Source organism: Pinus tabuliformis, chromosome 7 (genome assembly GCF_031772625.1).
Source record: "Pinus tabuliformis cultivar Carrire ecotype Pingquan chromosome 7, CPIR1, whole genome shotgun sequence".
NCBI classification, from domain to species: domain Eukaryota; kingdom Viridiplantae; phylum Streptophyta; class Pinopsida; order Pinales; family Pinaceae; genus Pinus; species Pinus tabuliformis.
In genome coordinates, this window is record NC_142293.1 from 348,119,398 (window position 1) to 348,144,099 (window position 24,702).

General features: G+C 31.8%; 1 pseudogene; it reads left to right on the forward strand.

Annotated features, from left to right (window-relative positions):
- The first annotated feature begins 4,516 nt into the window (after nt 1-4,516).
- On the forward strand, nt 4,517-6,881 carry LOC149247381 (linoleate 13S-lipoxygenase 3-1, chloroplastic-like; annotated as a pseudogene).
- The last annotated feature ends 17,821 nt before the right edge of the window (nt 6,882-24,702 follow it).

A 24,702-nucleotide genomic window follows, 5' to 3' on the forward strand; every position in this document is an offset into this window, starting at 1 on the left:
AAAGCTAATCATACAATTATATTTTTATTTATTTTTCTTCTAGCTTTCAAATACCATGGTTTTGAAAACCATGGGATTGTAAACCACCAGTAGTAGAAAATAATTATTTTCCATGGTGATTCACTTACATCCACCAAGATCAATCCTCCCCCCTTAGGAAGAAATGTGTCCATTGCGTCAAGTCCCCTCATCAGATGGGGAAACTAAACTTGGCTCCTAGTGAGAACTTTTCCTCGGTAAAGAAGTTGTCCTACTTTGACAACCTAGTAGTTTTGTATATTCTACTGGTATATATCCTTAATATTGGTGTCCATTACTTGATCCAATGTAGTTGAAAACTTGTGTGGAACTCAATGCTAGTCATATCATTGTTTGTACTTGGTATTGGATTTTTTCAATACATCATGAAGTTGTTGCTTTAGGTTTTGGATATGTTCTACAATTTTGGATACTCAGTATACTTTAACCTAAGCATGGAAGGACTTTATTGGTGAGTATTTAGTTAGAAGAGTGACATCCATGTAGGCTACTAGATGGAACCCCAAACACGTTTGAAACTATTTATGGCCAATAGAGTTGTTGAGAGCTCTATTATAGCCATGTTGAGCATATGGAAGGTTGTCATCCTATGTATGTGGATGGTTGACCTAGAAGTATAGTGGAACCCTTATAGGTGAGGTGAATGTGCCTCTTGACCTTTCTACAAGCTTGCCCACATGCTTGTGTTTTGTAGAGAGATTGTGTGTTGAATATATGGCGGTTGCAGTGTCTTCTTGTCCACCTTCTTATAGAACCATGGAGAGGAAAAACTTGGCAGTATGAGAGACTACATTTTTGCATTCTTTTCTAAGCATAATGATTTTTTAGTAGTTGGAACTTCCTATGGTATCTTATAAAGATTATACCCCATAGTTACAATGACACTACAAGGTTGAGGCTCATAAACAACATAATGTTTCCACATATAAGGTAGTCCCAGAAGAACATCAAAAACTTTAAGTGGGTCAACACCACACAATACCTCATCTTTAAAAGGCTTGATGTCATAGGGCAAGTGGCATTGTTGGATGAAACAAATGTCTCATCCATGGCTCAACAAACCAATGGTGTATGGTTAGGGGTGTGACAGTATTGGAAACTTCAATCTCTTGACAAACTTTACTGATATCAGGTTATTCTAGCTCCCACTATCAACAATGAATGGTAGTGAGGTTCCTTTCACCCACATTTGTGAATGGAAGAGGCACCCCCCCTCATCAGGCTCCTTTGACTCTTTTGGTTGGATCTTCATAGTTGTGATGATAACATTGGGTTCTGCATTAATGATTAGATTTATTTTATCTTGTTTTGAATCAAAATATGAGCCAAAATCTACTTCTTCTCTTTAATCTCAACCAAAAATGATTGTTTCAAGTGAAATTAATTAGTGTTGTGCTAAGGGATTTTGTGGAGCTAAAACCACTTTCTAGTGTCCCTCTTCGACTTTCCATTATCCTTCTTTTCCTATGACTTGGACTGGTCATCTTGAGGTTGGATCACCTTGCTTGATCCCTTGTTTCGTGAGTTAGAGCTTCCTTTTCTAGGTTTTTGTTGCAATGGATTTGCAGATCCAAACTCTCATTTATTCCTTTGTTTCAATTTCTGCTATAGTTTGACAACATATCAATATGTGACTCCTAGTGAGGAGATGTCTAAGAAATCAATCTATTTTTGTATGTACCTATGTAGGCCACTACAATACTTCAAAACTAGGTGCCACTTAGAGTCTTTGATACCCAACTTTGAGCAAAAGGTATGGAATATATTGGTGTATCATGGCACTATCTATTCTCTCTCTTGTCGCTTATTTGTCCATCCCATGCACTATTCATGATAGTTCCCCACATGGTATAATTCCTCCTTAAGAGCATTAATAAAAGAGGCCTAAGTGGCGCCTATATTGAATATCCCAGACTCCCCTTTGAAGTATCTTTCCCACTAACCTTCCCATCAATATTTAACATGGGGAAAGGCTTTTAGGAGAATGAAGGTGATCTTCTCATTGTTGGAAAACTTTTGGATAGAGTAATAGTCCTCTAATATTTTTGACCATTTCTCCAAAGGATTTGCATCTATTTGTCCTTCGAATGAGGGGATATCAAAGTTAACTTATACCTTGAAGGGTGTCATACCTCCAAATTGTGTAATGTCCCTTTTTGAATAATCACTTATGGAGAATGGCTCAATAGCTTATTTGATTTCCATAGGCTATAACCAATAAAGAGGGTATCAACTAATTTAATTGTTTAAATTTAATTTGGGTGAACACGCAACATGTAAAAGTGGAATTTAATAATTAAATTAAAAAAGTATTATTAATTGACTATGGGAGAAAAAGCAAGGAAAACTTTATATCATTTAATTAAGTGGGAAAAGGTGAAAAGGTAAAAGAAAGGATCAAAGGGAAAAAAGGTTGTAAAAGAGAGACCCATGGTATTTTGATGACCCACGATATTCTAATGATAAAAGAGAGATTGGAGATTACTCTTGGGAAACCTGATTATCTTATAGTTCTTTGGAAAGTTGTTGGCTTCAAACCCTTGGACAAAACCCTAAAGGAATTCTGGTTTTGGATGTGAAAGATTCAACCCTGGCCAAAAAGTTGAAGAGAATCAGTCTAGTTTCTCACATTGGGTGTATAGGAGATTGGATCAAGATTGGTTTTAGTGGTGAAACATATCCACCATAGTTGATTAAGAGGAAATATCACTTAGATATTTCACAGGTACAACCTGATTTCGTGGAGTGTGGAGGTTACATTGTCATTTACAAGTTGCATTAGCAGCCTTTAAAGGGGACACTTCAATTCAAATATTTCTACTCATTCATAACACTATTTCTCTCATCAAAATGAGGAAACTTTTGTTGGTCCATGGAATAAAGAGGACCAATCTACTATAACCATTATATCCAGCATGATCTCCTCCAACAGTTAGGAGAGGGGATATTCCAACACTATTATCATTCTCTTTCTCTTGTAAAATCATGCTAGCCATATTCCCAATAAATTTGTTTTTCTTCCTAGCATGTAATTTAATAATCAGATTTAATAAACAATTGGTTGAGTTCATTACTGTGAATTTTATTTGTATTGGTTGAGTTGTTATTATGGTAGAATAAATTTTCTTACAAGTTACTTGCTAATATTTCTGGTATAATGTCGATACTTCCTTCATACTTAATTACTTTCAAATTGTTTAAAGAAATGTTTGCCTACAAAGTGTTCGAAAAAATGTATGAATGGTAGAAAATCAAGAAATTACTTGTTAATTATAGCAGGGACATTACAATGGTATCAAATTTTGTTTTGCTGCCATCCTATGAGAACATGCTACTTTGATGAATCTATAGAATAGGGCATATGCCACCTATAAGAGAAAAATAAAGGGTGACAACTATGCTCACTTAGAATTAGAAGAGGAAGAAAACCTGGGAGACAATAATGAACAACTTGGAAGCATTGTGAATATTTTAAATGGCCTAGCATAAGGTCAACAATAGTTGGTTTAGATCATCACCTAGGATATGGAAAATAATGAAGGGAACCAACATAACACTGGTCCAAGTAGGTTGAATGGTTATGATGGGAACCATGTTGAGTAGAAAATCACTCATATTCTGGTCTAGAATAACCCTCAGAAAATAAGTAGAGAAACTCCTACACCTCTACTACTTAATGGTGATGTTGACAGGAATGATGTGATAACAGGTGATAAGTTCATGTTAATTTATGATGCAATGAACAAAAACTCTGACAATAATGTTGCAAATGAGATGAAAATTTAGGAAGCTCAAAGTAGGAGCTCAAGTCATCATCAAGTAGGATTTATGAAAATGATTGAAGATAGCAACAAGTTTTACATTAGGGCAAGTGGTACATTGTCTTGCACATGGTGCGAAAATTTCATATGAAACTATTGAGTTTCTCTTTGAGCTATTGCACAATGGCCCTGAATGGAATGGATCTATTTACAAGAAGCTTAGTTAAGAGAAAAGTTCCATACTACTCCTTGTAACTCTGCTAAATAGTATGATCCAAGGATCAACAAAAAAAGAAGGGGAAATCCTCAAGGAGCTTTGTGACAATGATGATAATATAGTGCAAATGGCAGCTAAAAATAGGTATGGACCACCAACTGATCATATTTATAAACTCTTAATAGAATCAAAGCTAAAAATAGAAAAATCCCTCACAAATATGGAATTGAATGGTCAAAATATAATTTTTGTGGGAGATGAAGGAGTAATTCAAGATCTTGAATAAAAAATGTCAGCTTTGGAAGCTCTAAAGAATTTGTCAATAAAAAACATGAACAAGAAATATGTGGCCAATACAAGAGTTATTTCTTGCTCCTATAATCATCAAACTATATTTTCATCTATATATCATAAGGCTCAACAAGAATCCTTCTAGTTTACATCTAAAGATCCATAAGAAATAGAGAGTGTAACAGATGGCAATGAGAAAGGAAAATTAATGAAGAATGAGAAGATCTTTGCCATGATTCAATCTAGTAGGCTAGAATCTCCCAGAAACAACATTGGATTCTCTCCTGAGACAAATAGTGGCAAGAGAAGAAAATAATCTACTTTGAAGGGTCGGCTACTGAAGACTGCACATGAAGATAACATGATGAATGCATTGCAAATTTTATAGTAGGCACTAACTTTGCTTGGCTGAGAGATATTTTAGTTACTAATAATCACGAGAAAGAAATATTTTTACAATCCATTATAGTGGAAGGGTTTAATAGTGAGTCGATCTACTTCCCCTACCACTCTTAGGTCCATCCATTAAAAATAATATTCTTCAACAATCAGAAGGACCTGAAAGACAAGCGTGGGGATGGAAAATGTGAACATAATCATTGTGATAGAATTTATGACTATGCAACTTACAATGATTTAGGGAATGCTCATAGAAGTGAGGATACTGCAAGACCAATTCTTGGTGGTGAAGATATACCTTATCCAAAACGTTGTTGTGTTGGCCATATTCCTATGAAGATAGATCCATCTGCAGAAATCAAACAAGAAAAACTTGCTACTATATATGTTCCACAGGATGAAACATTCAAGGACATCAAGAAAAGTACATGAGCACTAAAGGATTATTCTGTAACTTGGTACCATCTTCAATAACTAGTTTCTTGAATCCCAGTTAGGAGTTTGGGTGCTTTCCTGATATTGATTTCTTGTAACAAGAGGGCTATATTTTAAAGTTTGAGCCACACCAACATGATATTTTTTAAAATATGATGTTTCCAAAGATAATGAAGAAGGTGCTAAAAATTGGCAAAGAGATATTACAATATGAAGTTCCATGCATAATCTCAAGGGATAAATTTCCATGGTTACATGACAATAAGTTTGGCCACCAAACATTAGCAGGGGTGAACCCTGTTAATATTGAATAGTTAAAGAAATTTCCCATTCTTAGCAAACTAGATCTGGCAATATATGGTTCACCAAAATCTACAATCAAATCTGAACATGTTGAAGGAGAACTAAATGTAATGTCTATTAAGTAAGAAAATGAAGAGGAAATATTGTTCATCTTGGACTTCCATGACGCATATATGCCATTTGTCACCAACATGAATTCTCTGAAGGGGAGAAAGGCTTATGCTTCAAGAACAATTTTCTTTTTAACACCACTTGGCACTCTGAAGCCTATAGTTATTGAGCTCATCCTCCCACCAACTGTTATTGGAGTTGAGTCCAAGCAAAAGTTTACTCATGGCCATGATGCAACTTCATACTATCTTTTGAAGCTAAAAAAATCTCATGTGTATACTAATGATGCTAGTTTTCACCAACTCGCCAATCACTGCATTAGATAAATTTTGAGGTCTAAAATGAGCCTCCTAAGGAATATTATAAAATAATAGTGGAAATAATAAAATAATATTAGATTACCTCATCAAGTTTGGAGGGAAAAAAGAAAACACTACTTTTTCAACTCATATTTTAAACTTATCTCCATACGGTTTTATTCAAATTTCAAGTGGGGGCACTCATTGGATGTAGAATTTAATTTTTCATCCAAGGAGTACTCATGTTGCATACTTTCGATGGACACTACTACAAGAAAACTGTGAAATACATGAAAAAATGTGAATGCAATTACGTTTTTTCATGTATTCCACATTTTTCATGTAGTAGGGTCCATTGAAAGTATGCCACATGGGTACTCCTTGCATGCAAAATTAAATTTTGCATCCAACGTGCTCTCGCTCGAAATTTGAGTTAAATCGTAGGGAGATAAGTTAAAAATACAAGTTGAAAAATGATTTTTTTTTTTTTTTATATTTGTACCTTTTTACTCCAAAAATGGTGAATCATCCCCCATGGTTGACATCATATTCTATTGGTTCATATAAACTTGATTTTTGTTGTACATTTTTGTTTTGAGGCCCATCTTTTACATCAAAATTCCTCTAATGGCTATGGACACACACTTGCATGGAGCCCTATATTATTGTAGCTAACAGACAGTTGAGTTGTATACACCCCATCTTCAAGTTATTGCAACCACAGTTTCATTACACTATGGAAATTAATGCACTAGATCATTAGAGCTTGATAATGGAGGGGGACTTATTAAATCTTGCTTTGCACCAGACAAGTACTCCATGGAGTTAAGTGCATGTACATATGATAGAAAATGGCACTTTGACATGGAGGCCTTTCCAGTAGACTTGCTTGCAATGGGCATGTTAGTGGAGGATCTGAGTCAACCCCATGGTCTAAGACTTGTAATTGAAGATTACCCATATGTTGTTGTTGGTTTTCTTATTTGGTCCACCATAAAAGAATTGATGGAAGATTGTGTATTATGATGACCCATGATATAAACCTATGGTATTTTGATAATAAAAGATGGATTGGAGCTCACTCTTACGTAGGCTTGATTACCTTATTGTTCTTTGGAAAGTTGTTGGCTTCAAACCCTTGGAAAAAGCTCTAAAGGAATTCTAGTTTTGGTTGTGAAATATTTAACCCTAGCCAGTAAGTTGGAGGGGTCATTCTAGTTTCTCACATTGGACATACAGGAGATTCGATCAGGATTGGTTTCAGTGATGAAACATATCCACCCTAGCTAATCAAGAGGAAATATCACTTAGATCTTTCATAGGTACAACCCATGTTCGTGGAGTGTGGAAGCCACATTGTCATTTACAGGTTGCATTATCATAATTTAAAGGAGTTTCTTTGGCTTAGATCTTGCTAGTCTTTCCCGACTCTATTTCTCTCATCAAAGTGAGGCATTTTTTGTTAGTTTGTGGAATAAAAAAGAGGATTGATCTACTATAACTAATTTATCCAGCATGATCTCCTTTAACAATTAGGAGAGGGGATATTCCAACAATATTATCATTCTTTTTCTCCTATCAAATCGTGTCATTAGATAGATTCCTTGTAAATTGATTGTTTTGCCCAACTTGTAATTTCATGATCAGATTCAATAAACAGCTAGTTGAGTTTGTTACTATGAGTTTTAGTTGTATTTGTTGAGTTGTTATTGTGATAGAATATTTTTTCTTACAATCTAGATGTGGTAATATCACTAGTTTAATTTTGATATTTCCTTTATACTTAATTACCTACAAAGTGTTTGAAGAAATGTTTGCCTGCAAAGTGTTTGACAAAATGTTTGAATGGTAGAAAATCAAGAAATTACTAGTTAATTACAGTAGGGGAAATTACAAATTGTTGCTTGTTGAAGGTGCCTTGGCCCCTATTAGCAGTTGTTGAAGGGTATGGAAAAAAATCTCCATCATCTTATTCCTTTATCGTATGAGTGCTTTCTCGAGAAACAACTTGATAGGATCTCTTGCTTCGTTATTCTCTTTTGTTCCACAATGGGAGGTCACTTGGGATAGTGGAAGTCGTTTTCCTAAAATGAAACTAGCTTGAGGAAACTCTTTATACCTTAACCTCATTAGGGAGATGCACTAGGAAACAATAAGAAGAATATTCTCTGATACCAATGATCTAGATTATGAGAGGAATGAAATAAAATATCGAAAATAGAATATATTACAATTGCATAAAAGAAATAATATAGAGGAAAAAAATAATATGAAAAGATATTAATTAATTTTACTAAATGGTAAAGATGTCATAAGACTAAATCATGAGAAATTTCATAGCTTTCATGAGAAATTTCATAGCTTTTATGATGGCGAAGGCCCACTTTTATGATGGTGAAGGTCCATATTTATGTTAAATATGGGTTATTTTTTACCAAAAGTCATGCACTTCGTTGTATTTCAAATACCATGGGTTACAAAAAAACCATTTGTGAATATTATATGTCAATACCATAAATCATTATGGTAAAAACTAAAAATGGTTTTATATGGTGAAAACCAATCATACAATTAGATTTTTATTTGTTTTGCTTCCATCTTTCAAATACCATAGGGTGGATACCATGGTTTACCAAAACCATAGGTTTGTAAAACACCAATGATAGAAAACAATTATTGACCATGGTGATTTATTGACATCCACATGGATTAGAGAACTAGAGGTACACTATGGCAAGGCCAACAATGTAGAACTAGCAGTTGGCCAAGGATGGTTACACACATGGTGAGGATGAAAACCTAACTACATCACCTAAGGTTGAAGTGTAAGCATCCATCTAAAACCTAACATTGATCTTTCTAAAACAAACTTTCATTTTATCATGTATTGTACTTGATAGGTTTGGAAATAAATTGAGGGTCTTGTAGGTTTGAGATATATTTGGATAAGGGAGCACAATAGACAAGGGTCTTAGGAGGTGGTGTGAAAACATTGAATTTTTAAAGGGTTTTGGTGCATTATCTTTAGTTGTGCCATGGGGAATTTGGTTGGAAAGAAATTATAATAATTTGAAGATAGGGACATCTCTCCATTACAATGCATTACATAGGGATCAAATAACCTATGCTCTTTTCATCAAATGAAACCAACATAATTACCAAGGTGAAGAAGGTATTAATAAAACGAGAGCTTGGGCCTATTTTGATGATGCATCCTAAGGTGATCCATTAATAGGAGGGGTAGGGGGGATTCTCTTTCTTTTTAGTTCGTATACTTTGTGCTTCAATGTAGGTATAGGCTTGGGTACCAATATTTTCTCGAAGGTATTGACCCTAAAACTGGTACTGACTCTAGCAACAAAGTTTGGTGTATAGTATGGTCAAACTCATTTACAGATCTTTTGTGACTCTCAACTTGTGGTGAAATGGTTAAAAAGGGAATATGTTTTAAGGAAATTCACCCTATAACCACTTGTTGATAAGATTTGGGATACTCAAATAGATTTCATCTCTATTTCTTATGACCATATATTTATAGAAAAGAACTAGGTTACAAGCAATTTATAAAAAAAGGTTGGTTTTAGCCAAAAGAGTTTAGATTGGGCCTTTGCAATGATTCCAATTGTTAACATGCATCTATTTTATAAAAGGATATATTGGTCTTTCTTATCTTCATAATATTTTTTCATAATTCTTTTTTATGAATTATATAGGGGGACTTTTAGTTTTTTTTTTTTAAATTACTAAGGTGTAATTAAAAGCCTACACCTCTTAGATGTGATGATTTATATACCCTTTTAAAAATATATGCTAGATAAGTTTTGATGTTCCTTTGATTGTACGAGAGACAAATTTTACAACCCAGTATGACTGATGTGTAAGTATGTCATGTCCTCAAAAAAAAATAAAAATATTTTTTACAAATGTCGGTCAAAACATTAGCTTGAATATTAAATTATATATAATTTTTTAATCATTTTAATGGGCTAAGATTAATTATTAAAATATAACTATGTATTATTTTATATAATTTGAATGGATAATAAATTATCTCATGCTTTAATAGTTCCTTTATCATATACCTGAATTTGCATGGATCGTAAATTTACCTTTAACAAAAAAATTACCGCATTAAAATTCCAAATTAAAATATTAAACATCTTTACTCGAATTTACTAAAGCTAATAGCATCTCTTAAATCAAAGGAAAAAGGTTAATTCAACACAAAGAATAAAAAATCCTCCAAAAACTTTTAATATTTCTATTGATTGAATATTTGTAAAACGGATCTTTAAAGGAAAAAATCGTATCCTATATTATATTAAAGTCTTTAAAGATATAAATATTTCCATATCAAAATTCTAATATTTGAAAATATAAATCTGATGTAGTTTTATTATAATTTTTGTTATCATGCCATAAATAACATTATTAAATCTAATATTAATATTATTAAATTTAATAACTTTGGATTAATATATTATTAAATTTAATATGATATTCAATTTGTTATATTATAATATATATTAATATATCATGATATATATTAACTGAAGATATATATATGGAGGGAAGAACAAAAACATAAAGTGATAGAGGTGGAGAGATAGAGAGTGGGAGAGATGGAGATAAAACCAACTTAGATCCATCTAACAATGGATATATCATGCCCCAAGAGGGATCAAATCCCTCGATGTGTAAACCTTCTTTTTGGTGTGTAGAACTTGAGGAAAGGTTTGCACCGATTTGATCCCTCTCGGCACACGATAGATCCGGTGTTAGATAAATCTAAACTGGTATTTATAACAATAATAATAATAATCTAATTTTAAGCTCACAACCAAGCTATAAACTAAATTGGTGTATAAGGTCCCTTTGTTTATGCGACAAGGGACCTACCTCTATGTCGTAAGTTGATTGCTAAAATTTATAGAGATATACATACTCTACTCCCTTCAAATTGAACTTGTCAATTCTTATAATAAAGCACAAATTCTTAACCACTGAGTGAATCTACTAAACCCATTCAAATTGTACATTACAAACCTTCTTAAATTATATTTTCAAAAAACCCAAAAACTTTATGAATAGAACATTTGATCCATGTAAATTTTAATAATTTTTAAATAAAATTAATATATAATAAACCATCCTTATTTCCCATCAACCACACATCGCTAAGGAAGAATTCCATAATGATCAAAGTTTTGTGCTTGGTACAATATGATTGAATTTGTCCACTATTCATTTTACACAACAAATTAATACTTCATTCCCACGAAAGGCCAAAAAACAAACAAACAAATATGTGACGTGGCATGCGTCGAGCTGGATGCTCTTTCATTTGGACGCATTCATCCCACGGCCAATAATGGTGGGGTCAACGTGTCATATAACGGAACAAGTCTTCATGGATCTCAATACGTTAAAATTCCCATGTCAAAACCGGGATATTTGCCGGCGCCGTGAATTTCCATTTCCGGCGTTTCCCAAACGGTTTTCGTTAACGGGACAAACCGACGGCCGGTTGCATAACGCGCCATCTCAAACGCTGGGCTAACTCTTGCCAGAATGTCGTTTCCTTCCACGCGGCGTTCAGCGATTCCTTGCAAGTTGGAAAAAACTTATTCTCCGTTCGCTTCTCCGGCAAATGATTGCAGAAGTGATTTTTGAGTGTGGGTCTCCGCCACGCTGTCACATATAACGAACGTGGGTCCCACATCCATGAGATACCTTGAACGGAACACCACTCATTCCCTTCTTTCGCACGCAATCAAAAATTTTCGTAAAAAATTCCACCGCTGATCCGTCGTTTTCCAACTCCACATAACAAATTGTTTTGCTCTTCTCCGGCTACACTCAAGTTGGTCGATATTGGAGTCAAGTTGGTCGAGACAGATATTTTATAGAAATTAAATCGGAAAATTTACTAAATAATTTTCTAAAAAATCTCATTAAAAATAATTCAATTTTTATTATTTTTTTCAAATAAAAATATAGTCATTTCAAACTTTTTACAACAAAAATCTTATTATATTTAAACAAATCAATTCCATTATAAAAAGGTTATTGCAGTTGTTATTATTACTTTTCAAATAACAATTTAGCTTTTTGAAAAATGTGGATAGGGATTAGACAATTATTATTTTTTTAGATAAAAGTTTTATTGTTGAAGATTTTGTTTTTTGGTATTATAATTCTTAGTAAAATTTTATTCAATTAAAAACAATAATGAAAAATGATTAAATTTATTTAATTATTTACTGATTGTATGTCATTGTTTTTTTAAGTGATAGTATTATTATTTTATATTTTGATAAAAAACTAGTTGTTTTTTCACCCATTGAGAATAAGTAGAAAGTTTATGAATGGTTGTTTTTTTTCTCTGTAAAATAAGTAAAAAGTAAATATATGTTTTTTTAAATGAAATTTATGATGATCAAGAATAATTATAAATATTGAAAGATAATTTTTTATTAGATTTAAGACTTTTGTGATCTATATTGTAGAAGAAAGTCTTTTGGATTAATCACATAGTTGGGATTTGGTCGCCGTTTCGAACCACCTAATGTGGTTCATTCTCAGGACAAGGTGAGAAATCCATAGATGAGAAGGAATAAATAGTAAGGATGCAGCATTGCCCAGAGTTAGCCATTAGAAATTAGATGTTGGTGGATTAGTTAGAATGTAAAGAAAATAATTATTTAGGGACTAGAGGTAAGGAAAAATATTCTATATTTAGTTAAAAATAGTTGTTAAAAAAATAGTAATTAAATATTATCTTGTCTATTATGAGTTGACTTATTATATTAGAAAACTCCCCGTTAGGAAAATAAATTTAATAAAAATGGATCAAAAATAATATTAATTTAATAATATTAACATGTTTAAAATTATCTAGTAGATGGGCGCAATAACTATATATATATATATATATATATATCTAGCGAACCAGGCAGAACCAGAAGAAAATAAACCAAAAAGAGAGAGGAGGAGAGAGGAAAAGAAGAATGATGAGTTAAGATGAGAGAGTTGGAATCCACCACAGGGAGGCCATTGAGATCGAAAGGCGCGCCAGAAATCTTAATAGGGATGATGGTTGGAAATTGAGTAAGAGCTGGATTCCAGCTCTCTCTTCTTAACTCATCATTCTTCTTTTCCTCTCTCCTCCTCTTCTCTTTTTGGTTTATTTTCTTTTGGTTCTACATGGTTCCCTATTTTTATTTATTTATATTTATATTTTTATCAATTTATATTTATATATTTGTTCGTTTATATAGATATATTGCTCCTCTCTATTAGATAATTTTAAACATGTTAATATTATTAAATTAATATTATTTTTGATCCATTTTTATTAAATTTATTTTCCTAACAGCTAGTTTTCTAATATGAATAAGTCAACCCATAACAGACAAGATAATATTTAATTACTATTTTTTTTAACAACTATTTTTAACTAAATATAGAATATTTTTCCTTACCTCTAGTCCCTAAATAATTATTTTCTTTACCTTCTAAGTAATCCACCAATAGCTAATTTTTAACGGCTAACTCCGGGCAATGCTGCATCCTTACTATTTATTCCTTCTGGTCTATGGATTTCTCACCTTGTCATGAGGATGAACCACATTAGTTGGTTCGAAACGTCAACCAAATCCTAACTATGTGATTAATCCAAAAGACTTTCTTCTATAAGATAATTTTTTATCTCAAACTTTTGTGATCCATAATGATGTTTGAGACTATCTTTCAGATTAATCATATCGAATAATTTTATGGTCAATCTTTTGAACCTACCAATGAAACATTGACCATAAAATTATTCCATGTGATTAATGTGAAAGATAGTCTCAAACATTAAATAATAATATTGTATAATCATATTGTTATTAAAATATTTGAAAACTTTGAATCAATTTATTTATTTAAGAAAAAGAGTATTTGTATTATATAATCTAATTTTGTGTCTTGTTCGTAGCAAATACATTAGGCACTGTAGAGTTAATTTATCACAATTTTCTAATTGTTTTCTCTTTTTCAATAGGAATAGATGATATTTTTTAGGAGAATATGTGAGCCAAAAAAAGGGGTTTTGTAATTGAATACCTTACAAAACTGTTTCAACAAAACACAAAATTTACAACACATAATTCTATTAAGATTTTTTTTTTTTTTAAACTCCATTCACCATTAGGGAAAATTTACAACACAATGCTATTTGGGAATTTTTTTAATAGATTCCATTCTCCATAAGGGAAATATAACAACCCTAATTTCTTGTAGTGGCATGATCCGAATTATCCACAGTTTCGTGTTCATTCTGTCGATGTTTCAAACCCCAAAGGGGGTCCATCATCAGGACTAAATTAGATAGAATATGAATGAAAGCTTGATTCAACTATCTTCAATTTACACCCGTCTTTAGCATGCTAAATATGCTTTGGATGGGATGTCTTCTGCAATTTTCCTTATTGTGTTCATGGTGTTTTCCATATATTTCTCCTTTTCGAGTGAGCCTTTCACCAAATAATATAAGATTAAGAGAGAATCTCCCCTAACTGTAAGTGTGTGCACTTGATGTTCTTTGGCTAACAAAAGTCTCTGGTAGAGACCATATATCTCTAGATTATTTGTCTTATGACGAAGACTCCATGAGTACCTGAACACTTTGTTCTCCTAAAGACCATAAAATACTCCTCTGCCTCCTACCACTACTTTGAATCCATTTATTTATTGTTGACTTAACCCACAATAAAACATTAAATCTTATCATTTACATATTACTTCATAATAAAGTAACTGCCAATAAACTAAATCCATTTATTTATTAAAAATATTATTTTTATCACTTTAAAATTAAAAAATAAATAAAATAAAAATTCTTTAACTATATTTTAATATATATAACTTTATTATTTTTCAAAATATCACTAATTGACTAATCACTTAAATATTAATAGTAAAATAAAGCAATACAAATATTCTAAAATATCATTACCTCTCCTCCTACTAATTAATTAAATATCGAGTAAAATATACCAATACTAACGTATTCATTGTACATACTTATTAATTAAAAGAAACGCATGATAATTAAAAACTAATTATTACATGGTTGGAGAATAGCATTATAAGAATAGAAATATGGTAGCTCATAGTGTTGGAATACCGCTGTTGGAATTTCAAAAGAGACTCATCCGACGGTTTTCACATTTTTCGGGATATTTTTAAATTATATTTGATGAGCAAATTATTTGGCCAATTTGTCAGTCAAATTCTCATTCTTAATAGCTAATTAAATATTTTTAATATAAAATTATTTCTTTAAATTATAAGTTTAGGAAAAAAATAATTCACCTTAATCCATATTTATTTTAAATTATAAAAGAAATTGTTAATTTATAAACTTTTTAATTATAAAATAAAAATATTTAATAGTATTTTAAGATTTTAATATTTTTTAGTATATCTATATAAATAAATAATTTCTAAAATAAAATATTTATATTCTATTGTAAATTAATTATTAAGAAGTATTATACATTAAGTAAATAAATTGTTAATTGAATTTATGTGGATGTTTTAGAGGAATTGTTAGGATTGCGGATGTGGATGTTTAGGAGTAACTTATATGGATGTTGGATCTAAGTTCAATCTCCAAATGATGATGATGATGATGATGATGATGATGATGATGATGATGATGATGATGATGATGATGATGATGATGATGATGATGATGATGATGATGATGATGATGATGATGATGATGATGATGATGATGATGATGATGATGATGATGATGATGATGATGATGATGATGATGATGATGATGATGATGATGATGATGATGATGATGATGGTTAACGTCCGCTGAGACCAAATAATGATCTATCGGACCTAAAAAGACAAATTATTTATTTTGATTTAAGATTTTATTCCTATGCTCAAAAAGCTTGGAGAGAAGCCTCCTGAGCTCACTATAATTTTGGCATTGTAAAAGGCTAGGAAGGTCAGTATTGTAACAAAGGTTGTGAAATTGAGATCTAATGTGGTTGTATGCAGGGCACTCTAAGAGGAAGTGGTTTTCATCCTCGATGCTCCTATTCTCACAACTATGGCAGATCCTTTCCATCCATGGCGTTTTAGGAACTGCCCAGCGACCAGTTTCACTATGGAGCTCATGAGAATTCGTTCTAATCTTTGCTATATTAATTTTCTTCTTTGAGCTAGTTAGAATAGAGAGATACTTTTGATCTTCAAGGGTGGGGTTGATGACCTTCTTATAATAACTTAATTTTCTTTTAGACGCTAAATCTTTCTCACACCACAATTTTTCTTTGAACTTAGAAGTAACAATATCTTTAATGTTATTTATGTTTTGCAAAGCATCATTCTCATTGATCTCCCAATATTTTAACCAGGCCCTTGTGTCCTTATGCCATCCTCGGTTAAGCCTTAGGTGGTTTTGGCTGGAATTTAAAGCTAGCTTAGGAAGTCTATGGTTGTCTATGTTATTGAGCTTGTGCTTGTACAACAGAAACCTGAGCATAGCAAGGCTCTCAATAGGAGAAAGACCTGCTTCTATAAGGAGAATAGGATAGGGTGTATTACTTTTAATTTTCAGGTTATAAGTTATAAAACGCTTCTGGATTTGCTCAATCTTCCTCCATGATTCTCTGGAGATGTTGCAGCCCCAAACTTCACAGCCATATAAGATAACAGGAGTGACTAAAGTTTCAAAGAGGAACTTCTTTTTATCCCACATTACGAGGTTTGTTGTTTTACAATTATTTTTGAGTTTTATTTATTATATGGCTTTTTAGATAACTTAATATTATATAATAAATATATTTTGTTATATGAAAATAATATTAATAATAAATAAATTATATTTAATTAAACATAATTTTTAATAATTTTTTTTTTTTGGAAAAATCTTTATTTTTTTTAGAAAAAAAAAATAATATTTTGTAGATATTAACCATATTGAGTAAGAGTAAGGCTCTCGTCTTATGTGCATTAATTTTTTTTGAAAAAATAACAAAAACATGTGAAGTGAAGTGTGATAATAATCATTTAATTTCTCTTTCTTGTTTCGTTTTTTTTTTTTTTTTTTTTCTCTAGATCTTTTGTCATCCACCTGAGTTGAGGTTGACTAGAACCATTGTCAATTCGATTTGGTAACCTTTGCTGGGAGTTCTTTGTCTGAATCTGAACTTTCTAAAACATGAACTCTTTTTGTGCCCACCGTCCCATCCTTTTTGTGTGCCATTTTTTTCTATTACTCTAGTTCATGGATCACTTTTGATTATGTACCATTCTGCTTGTGGGTTACATTATTATTTCGGACTTGAGTATCCTTCTTCTTGTTTTGGAGGGTTCTTTGAGATTTTTTCTTCTTCCTTCTTCGTGAACTAAGGATTAGAAGGTTGCCATCCTTTTTTTTTTACGAGCCTACCCCTTTTTCTTTTTTGGGTTTTTTTCTACTCAGGGCATGTTTTCTTCAAGTGTCCTATTTGGTAACATGGTTGAAATTTGAATGTCATATTTTCATAATCCAAAAGTTGGTTCTACTGAAAGTTTTTATGTTTTAGCTAAATGCGGTCAAGTATACCTTTTCTTAATACACAAATTTTGGCGAAGGTAAATGACCCTTTCCTCGTTCTGTTGAGGTCCATCTCTTTTAATGACCCCGAGGTATTTCCAATTTCTTCAAGAATCTTGTGATGCTAGAAGGGAAGGGGAAGATTTGGTAGCCTCACCTATACTAGAATTGTTGTGACCACCATTATTGTGACATCAAAATCTAGGATGCAAGGCGTAATGAAGAGCCCTACATTTCCCCAAAACCAAGGCCCTTGTTTCAAAGCTTTCTCCACATCTTCCTAGGTATCAAATTGAACAATGAAGAAACCTTTTGAGAAAAGGTAAATGTTGCAGTTTTTGGTCGAGCTTGTAAAAGCCATCAATGCAAAGCATCGGATCTACGCCAAAAATCATTGAATTTGCAAATCACTACCCTGGATTATAGAACAAAAAAAGGTTGATTTACCTCTATTAGGTTTACCTCCATGGAAAGGGCTTGTTGCATTTGTTCAACAATGTAAGGTCCATGGTTGTACTGTGTCAGATCTGATGGATTTGAGCCCTCCCCTTGCATCACATCCTTATATGAGACTGAACCTCTAGGGTTTTGTTGTGGTGAAAACACAACCCCCCCATCTTTCACTTAATTCTCATTATGGGGACCATTTAATTGAATGGTTAGTCATATTACTGTTTGATTTTGAGAGTTTGGATTGCTTCAATGAGTTCAATCTGTCCTTATCTTCATATTATAACTCGTTTGATCTCATTTGGACATTTGGTTTGTAAATGGCATCTAATTGAAGGTTGGATGTTTTTCACTACTTGGACCTTATATAATGTATTTTACCTTTTATTTTATAAATTTGTCTCTTTGTAAATAATTAGCTATTTATAAATATTTATATTTGTAAATATTATTTTTTATTTTGTATCATGCATTTCATAGCCCCTGAGACCAAGATCTTCATTAATAGTGGCTATATTATTTTATTTTCCAAATAGTGGCTTTGGCTTATATTATAAAGCGGATGTAGTCTTTTGATAAAGTGGTTGTAACATATCAGAACCTCAGAACTTATCGATATTAGAAGATTCCTTTCAAAATCCCCGATATCATAAATCCTAGGCCCATTTAATAGTTGTTATAGTTTATTGGAGGGAGGACCCACTTCCACATCATTACTTTCGCTCCCGAGTATCGTGATCGAAGATTTTCAACTAAGACACATTTTTAAAATTTTGATATTCATATCTCGTCGATCCGTCGATATGTCGATACAACATATCCCTCTGATCTCCGATCTCTGAATATCATACCCCTCTGATCTCCGATCTCTGATTATCATACCCCTCCAACTTCCGATTTCCAATAATCCACTCACCTCCGATATACAGACCCGATACACTATTTAAAAGGAGTTCAATAAGATATTGCGTCTGTTGCATATCGTAGCCTTCCAATATCAATGTTTTTGTTTGTAAGCATTATAAAAAGTTCTTATGGGCTTACATCTGATACCACTCAGCTCTTGCCATGTGTATCATCCTCCAGCCACCATTATAGCCACTAAATTAAAATTAAAAGGTCTTGGGGCATAATTAAAAGTCATATGTGTATTGACTTTTTTGTCATTTTAAATGGATAATTTTGATTTCTCCGTTACAAAGAAAAACTTGGGGCGAATCGAATAAATGATTTGATCAACAACTACTCAATCACATGTCGAGATCCAAACCAAAATAGACATAGGAGGTTAAAACAAAATCTTAAATGAGGACTAATACCATGAAGAGCGTGATCTTGTCGGACAATCTTGTCAGTGGTTATCAATAGAAAATAAATCGAACTCAACGGCAAGCTAAACTGAGCACTTTATCAAGCAGAGGTGATCTACATTTTCCCTGCGATTCAACAAAAGAAAAAACCACTTGATTTAATTACTTTTATTATCTCAGTTGTTGATAGATACATGGAGCTGCTGTTATTTTCACAATTTCACCTTCATCTTTGTATAAATACAATCTCCTTGACAGACATGGGGGGGACATGCACGAGATAAAGTAGAGAATAGAATAAAGAGGCATTATTAGAATAGGAAATTCTTTCACAGATCTGTGATTTATGTGATTGGGGTTTGGTCTCTTTCAATTATGAGTTGTGTAAAGAGGAGCAGGGTTTGCACTATTGTAACTATTGTTTCTATCAACAGAGTTTTTGACTTGGAGGAGGCTTGTTGAGAATCAAATCTTGTATTGAACAGGAGAGGAGGTTTGATTAGTTTGTATAAAGATACTATTATTTTTAATAACAAATTGCATTCCTTTTTGGTAGCAGAATTATGTCTATGGAATTTATATTGTGCACTACTGTCAATATTGATTCTTATATTGTAGATTAGCTATCTGATCTTCAGTACAAAAATTTGTTATCATTTATCTCTTGCCATTACTTATTAAGATCATATTTCTGAGTAACTATTTACTCAGAAATCTGCTATCTTATCTTGATTTAATAACCAGTAACGTTATGTGAACTAATTCCTAATGCTATTGGTTCATTATTTGTTGTTTTCATTAACATTATGTGAACTACTTCCTAATGTTAGTGATTCAACAATTATGATTAATTGATCTCTTAAACATAGCATGATAAGTAATTACAATGTCAGTTAAATGAACTATTTCTTTAACCAGATATTCATCATAAGCTTTTCATGCTAAAATCCCAATTATTATTAGTCTTGCTCTTGGTTGCATGGAGGACTAATCCTTCATCCAATTGAGATAGTCTTAGGGAATATAGAGTTATATCTACATTTAGTTTAAAGACCACATTTCTAAAATTCCCCTTCTTAAAGAGGAAAATAATTAGAAGTGGTTTGGCTGAGCCCCAAATCATCTTAAGGGATTACTTTCTTTCCAAGCTAGCAGCAAGAGAGTCATCTTGATTTCTCTTTCTCTGTTGGTGAGAGAATATATATATTATAACCCAGCAAAGATGTAGAGAAAGGGTAACTGAACCCAATAGAACCAATTGGAACCACCATTCAATGGATATAGATCTAAGTTACAAATCTTGGCTAGGTGATATCCTTAAAATGTTGATTAGGCCATTTTTTTCGATCAACATGTTCCTGGATCTTAAAGCACCTCCATGCAGCCTGAGGTTCAAGATTATGATGGAGTTTCCTAAAATCCGGTAATCCTCCATTTGAGATAGATCCTGAAACCAATTCCCTTCATAAATAAAACATTGTGTAATTGTGGAAAAACCAGTTGATTCTTTGTACTCTACTTTAGCTTTGCCACTGAGTCTGAATCTGCGACCCAGATTATAAAATACTTCTTATTTAAGGACTTGATAAAAATCTGAAAGTCCTCCTGTTTCAGCTCATCCTTTCCTTCACCCAACTTAAATTAGTGTGAACAAGAGGATTTTTCTAATAGATCTGAGCTATACAAAGAGTTACTGAGGTTGTATGTGCATCGATCTAAGATTTTGACCCAAAAGAGCCTTTACCTGCTTCATCTGTTTCAATAACAAAATGCGCTAAAAAAAGTGTTTTTCAATTCTTGTGGTATACTTGTCCAAAGCGTAAGAACGATGAATCCATTTGGATAATGTTGCCCCAAATAGATGATGCAGCTTCTATCATTGTAGAAAAGCTTACAGTTGATCCCAAAACCCTTGCATCAGCTATATCCTATTTTTGGTTCCATGATGACAATGTTGCAACGTGAACCATAGAAAAGATTGCTGAAGTGAAAGCCATTGTTGCCAAAATCTTAGAGAATGAAAACCAGAAAAGACATCATTAATAATTTAATTAATTTATGCATATATATATATATATATATATATATATATATAGAGAGAGAGAGAGAGAGAGAGAGAGAGAGAGAGAGAGAGAGAGAGGTTTTGTTTAAAATCTGGCACATATTTTTAAAAATCATAAGTTTAAGTTGTTTAATTTCCAAAGATCGAGTGTCTCATGTGTTTTTCAAGGTGCTAAACTCATTTATGTATTCAGAAGTGTATTTTAAATAGCAAAAAATCACAATCTCTCTAGAAATTGAATTGTTAAATTCTAGCCAAAACGTGATTTCATTTATTAGTTAGACAACACCATTATATATTTCCATTCAACATCTTCTCGTTAATTTACATAGAAAATTGTCCATATTTATAGTTTATTTATTCATGTCATTAATATTAAAAATCATATTAAAAAATCAAGTATGAGAAATAAATACTTTATGTATTTTATATTACTGTAAAGATTAATATAATTTTCTTCTTAATTTATATTAAACACATAATCATAGAAATATATATAAATTTATGTGATTTAAACATTTAGAAATATATAGAATTTATGTCAAAAAAAAAAAAAAAAGTTAAAATATTTTTATTTTTATTATTTTATACTGATTTTATTTTTTAAATCTAAGCCAATCATATTAATTTAAAAGAGATTACCTCACAATTACATCCATAGTCTAATTTAAAATAGATTACATAAGAGATTGCATGACAATTACATTCATAATCAATAACATAGTCAATAACAGAGGAGCAAAAACATTCTCCAGAGAACAAAAGAGTTAGACTCCTTATAATTAACGTAGGCAATTTTTCAATTTCTAGAAAGTCAGACAAGAGAAAATACAACTTAACCCAAATATCAAATATGTCATAAACCAAAAGCAAATGTAGAAAAACAGTTCAAGAAAATCTCCAACATTTTATACGAATCATTATTAAAACCGGATGATTTTGTTGTATTTATTATAGCATTAGGTTAATAATTATGAATAAATTATATATAACTCATAAATAATTGCTTTATTAAAAACAATAAATTTAAATTCCGGGTGGAGGTGGACAAATTTTCTTCATGATCACTCAAGTTACATCTTATTGGTGATTGATCCAACGTTGAGAAATATTTTTTGAAATTAATTATATGTATTCATGTCATTATAAGGAATTATGCTTATCAAGTCTTTGCAAGTAAGACAATACATTAAGTAAGTTTGATTATAGAGAGAATTCTATGGTAAATAGTGCATCAATTATAATTGAGTTAAGATGGGTGACCTTTTGAGGATACATTGGTTATCATAGGCTAGTTTTAGAAAAAATGGTGTATTATTGAATTTAAAATAGTTTAAATGTTATGTTTTTTTTGGAGTGTATTTTTTTTCATGAGTTTCAATTAAAATATAATAAAAATTGTTGAAATGAAATTTTTTAATTGTTAAATATATATAGGCTTAGTGCTCGAGAAATTTTCAAAGTTTAAATTTATTTATATATTCAATAATATATTTAAAATAATTAAAAATAGAGATTTCACCAAAAATTATATCGTCATAAGTTGATAAAAAAGATATATATATAGAAATATTAGACTTCATTATTGAATATTACTCATCGAATATGGATCATAGTGAATGAATGGAGTATCAGTTACTCAGTTATATGTGTGTGTGTGAGAGAGAGAGAGAATTTAAGTTTAATTCAATTTACATTCTTGTAGCCCGCAGGGCATAAAATAGATGGTGATGAGGTGTATTGTTAAGGCACTCCGTATTGTGAAGGTCATCAGTTCAAAACTATGTTAGAAAAAACCTAGCCATGTTAATGGTTGGTGTGGCGCAGGCCGGGTGCAATCCTTGGGTGATTTTGACGGATTAGATGACCCTGGGTTGTGGTTTCTCAAACCAAATATTAATCATGCAGTCATTTCAGGACTCACACAACTTAGAAAACAAAACAAAAAAAGTTTTCATCCCTATAAACAAAAAATTACATCGAAATCATAGAATTTTGTATTGGTTTTCCACTATGGAAATGATAATAGACATGGAATTTCAATTTCCATGATAGCCATATGAAGAGTTTGTTGAATTTGAACCAAAACATAAGAAAAAACAAATATAAATACTAGGCCACCAAGGCCATTTTTTTTTCATGAGTTTCAATTAAAATATAATAAAAATTGTTGAAATGAAATTTTTTAATTGTTAAATATATATAGGCTTAGTGCTCGAGAAATTTTCAAAGTTTAAATTTATTTATATATTCAACAATATATTTAAAATAATTAAAAATAGAGATTTCACCAAAAATTGTATCGTCATAAGTTGATAAAAAAAGATATATATATATATATAGAAATATTAGACTTCATTATTGAATATTACTCATCGAATATGGATCATAGTGAATGAATGGAGTATCAGTTACTCAGTTATATATATGTGTGTGTGAGAGAGAGAGAGAATTTAAGTTTAATTCAATTTACATTCTTGTAGCCCGCGGGGCATAAAATAGATGGTGATGAGGTGTATTGTTAAGGCACTCCGTATTGTGAAGGTCATCAGTTCAAAACTATGTCAGAAAAAATCTAGCCATGTTAATGGTTGGTGTGGCGCAGGCCGGGTGCAATCCTTGGGTGATTTTAACGGATTAGATGACCCTGGGTTGTGGTTTCTCAAACCAAATATTAATCATGCAGTCATTTCAGGACTCACACAACTTAGAAAACAAAACAAAAAAAGTTTTCATCCCTATAAACAAAAAATTACATCGAAATCATAGAATTTTGTATTGGTTTTCCACTATGGAAATGATAATAGACATGGAATTTCAATTTCCATGATAGCCATATGAAGAGTTTGTTGAATTTGAACCAAAACATAAGAAAAAACAAATATAAATACTAGGCCACCAAGGCCATTTTTAACCATTGAACTAGAAAACGCTAAGTCTATGAAATAAAAAAACTAGCTAACCTAGAGAGCATTTTGAATTTGTTAGAGTCAGAGGCTTGAATCAGGATGGGGTCCTTGCTAATAGTGTGTTTTTAGGATATAAACTAAGGTGAGCCTCAATCTATTAAGTTTGTATTCCATAGAGCGCGAGAGCACCTGAATTATGTCCAACTAGAGGATCCAATCTTCTTGAGCTTCATTCCTTTTGATCAACAATCTACCTAGTAGTGTTTTTAAATTCCAAAAAATATCAACAATATTAATGTATTAGTTGAAGAATCCTCATGAGTTTCCTGTATCTAGAACCCAATTTTCCACCTTTGCTAACACTCCAAAATCCATCAGGAATTGGAATTCATCAACAATTTCTCACTTTGCATGAGAAATTGTTTCTTAGATATGTGGTAAAGTATAGGCATGGAAGCAATAAGTAGAGCTTTCTTCTCTATGCTGGGTCCGATATACACCCATT